At 38.0% G+C, this 3,040-nt stretch overlaps 1 pseudogene; it reads left to right on the forward strand.

Annotated features, from left to right (window-relative positions):
- The first annotated feature begins 468 nt into the window (after window positions 1-468).
- On the forward strand, window positions 469-2,482 carry LOC121966400 (annotated as a pseudogene).
- Window positions 2,483-3,040: the final 558 nt, after the last annotated feature.

Genomic DNA, 3,040 nt, shown 5'->3' on the forward strand with positions numbered 1-3,040 from the left:
GCAATTGTTGAGTTTGGAGTAGTTGTTTTTATTTAGAATTTTGAGGTTTGGTTTGTTTTTCACTTTTTAAAAATAATTTGGGTGTTTTGGCGTGTTTTTGTCATTTTTTAACAGTTTTGTGTTCATTGGGTGTGCTCTATTCTTTGTTTAAGGATTTTCTGCTTTGGGCACTTGTACGTTTCATACTTTAAGTACATTTCCCTGATAATACTTATATACTTTTACTCAGATACCATTTACAAAGCAAGAGTTTTACTTGAGTCTTTTCACTGTGTGCTATTGGTACTTTTATTTAAGTACAGGATCTGAATACTTTGTCCAGAGACGCAACCTGTTAGCTTATTGTTTGTTTTTTAAAAGATGAAATCAACAAGAAAAACATCCAACAACAACATGACAAGAGGTTGAAGCAGCTGCTGTTCAAAATCAGCAACTAATGATGTTTGTATTTTCTTTATGTTTCTTCAGCAATACAACTGAGGCTGGTGGGACATACATCAAGAAGTGCTGCAAAGGCTTCTGCATCGATATTCTAAAAAAGATCGCCAAGTATGTAAAGTTCACCTATGACCTGTACCTGGTAACCAATGGCAAGCATGGCAAGAAGATCAACAACGTCTGGAATGGGATGGTGGGAGAGGTAAGAGGATCGTGTGTGTGTGAGTGAGTGATCCGTATGTGCATCTTTTAATGGTGATGAATCTATTAGTATTCGTATCAAAACACCCTTAACTACATGCCTGCTTCAAGGTGTCACGATGAGAAAGTGCAGGAGCATGACATGAATGATGCATAAGGTATCGATCGCTCTTCACTTTTAGTTTGTAGCACATCTGACATGCAAGCCTTAGCTGAGAGGGAAATTAGAGATGTCTGTGTGACAGGATGTTCCTCACGCTCCAAAAAAAGCTTTAGTTGTTGACTTTGCAAAACTTTCACAGAGAGGGAAAAAAAAGCATTTCCAGCTATGAGGCTTTGGCACCGACTGTAAAATGCTCAGAAAGTAAACAAATCTTAGCTACTCCTGCAGAAAAGCCTTTTGCATATCTTTAATTACCAGCTCCAACTTGAAGGTAAAATCCCAGAGTTCATTTTAAGACTTTAAACTTTATTGCAGTCGATATTTTTTCATGGCACACTTTTATTCACTGGGTTGAAGTTCATCTGGCATTTATCTTATTTAGCAGTGACCCCCGCTTGCATATTTATTGCAATTTATAAGATTCAGCCTGAGATTAAGCTTTATTTGTGTGCAATCAATAAAATTCATACTCAGGTGTAGGTTTGGCAGGTGTTGGTTTTGGTTTTGGTTTATAATTTAGTGGGGTGGCATCATAAAAGATAATGTTATTTTGCAGAAACTCATTGCAAGAAGAAGAACAGGACCACATTTGCAAAAAATCCTTTATTTTTGTTATTTATGATTATTGTTTGAAAACTAAGTTGTTAATTTGTGTTTATTTCAAATTATCTCTTTTTTTGTAAGTAATAAATAACAGTAATAATAATAATAATAATAAATAATTAAAGATTTAAATTTACAGGCTAATAGTAATACACATAACAAAAATGACAACATGATGACATAAATTAAATTTCACATACACAAACGAACAAAAAAAAAAAAAAACAACTTGGAAGTTACTATTATTTCACAAATTTTTTTTTTTTTTTTTTTAAAGCAAATTTTCTCCAGCTTCATGTTGTGTTTTGCTGTTTTAGAATAATATGTGGCAATATTTTCTTTTTCCATAAGAAACTGACTTGTATTCTTCAGGGAAACTTAGATTAAGATTTGCTCTTAATTGAGCTTTAGATAGAGAGAGAGCGTTGTGTTTGGGGGAGCTCGTCTAGGACGCCAAATTTGCTAGGTCCAAACTGAAGAAAATAAGAAAAAATGGACATTTTTTATTTTTTATTTTTATTATTATCACAGTTTCTTGTGCAATTTCAGGATGTAAAGCTGATTCGTAGGGCATCAGTGATAGTCAGTATCAAGGCTGAACTGAGATGCAAAAATACAGTGCAATAAGTATGGTGTAGTTTGAGTGCTTGTTACATTTGAATGCCACAAAGATTAAATATTTTTTGTCCTCTTCTTTTCCTGTGTCCCCATCTCAATCGTTTCCCTTCTACTTATTCACAATCCTTACCTCAACTTTTTGCCAATTCACCCACTCCGTACGCATTCTTTCTTTTCACCTTTTCTTTCCTTCTATCCTCACTCATCTCTCTTCCTTCATCCCTCATTGCTCACCCTCCTCACCCATCCATCCATTCCTCCCTCCCTTTTACCCTGCGTCCCTCCCTCTCCTCCGCCCTCTGAAGGTGGTCTATAAGAAAGCCGTCATGGCCGTCGGATCTCTGACGATCAATGAGGAGCGTTCTGAGGTCATCGATTTCTCCGTCCCGTTCGTGGAAACCGGGATCAGCGTCATGGTCTCCCGTAGCAACGGAACGGTCTCCCCGTCAGCCTTTCTCGGTAACTGTCACCGAATAACTGTTGCTTTGTTGTAGGACCCAGGAGAGATGGAGAGGAAGATGTGTCTTGTTTGCTTTTTTCAGTTTGTGTGAGTGTAGAGTGGTATTTGTTTTTTGTTTTTTTTTTTTTGTGTGTGTGTGTGTGTGTGTGTGTGTGTGCGTGCGTGCTGAGATCCAGAGCTGACAACACAATTCAGCTCACTTACACAGCTGTCAATACTTGCTCTTTCATCGGAGGGATTTAGCTCAACTCCTGCTTCTTGCCACAATGACTCGCACTTACCTGAGAGGGACTTAACCGCAGGATTTTAACTCGAGTGACCACGGATATCCCTGTTATGGCTGTGCGGTCACGTTCAATTGTTGGCATCAGACATCACATGCACACACACACATACAGTACATGAAGCTACAGCCAGCAGAAAAGTACAGAGAAACACACATACACAGGTACACACACTGACATGTATGCAGCACGCAGTTACTGCTGTGAAAGTGGCAATTATAAGGACTTAGCAGGAATACCCCATAATGGCTGCTTGCCAGCACACACACACAC

The sequence above is a fragment of the Plectropomus leopardus genome, unplaced genomic scaffold (assembly GCF_008729295.1).
Source record: "Plectropomus leopardus isolate mb unplaced genomic scaffold, YSFRI_Pleo_2.0 unplaced_scaffold24371, whole genome shotgun sequence".
Lineage (NCBI taxonomy): Eukaryota > Metazoa > Chordata > Actinopteri > Perciformes > Serranidae > Plectropomus > Plectropomus leopardus.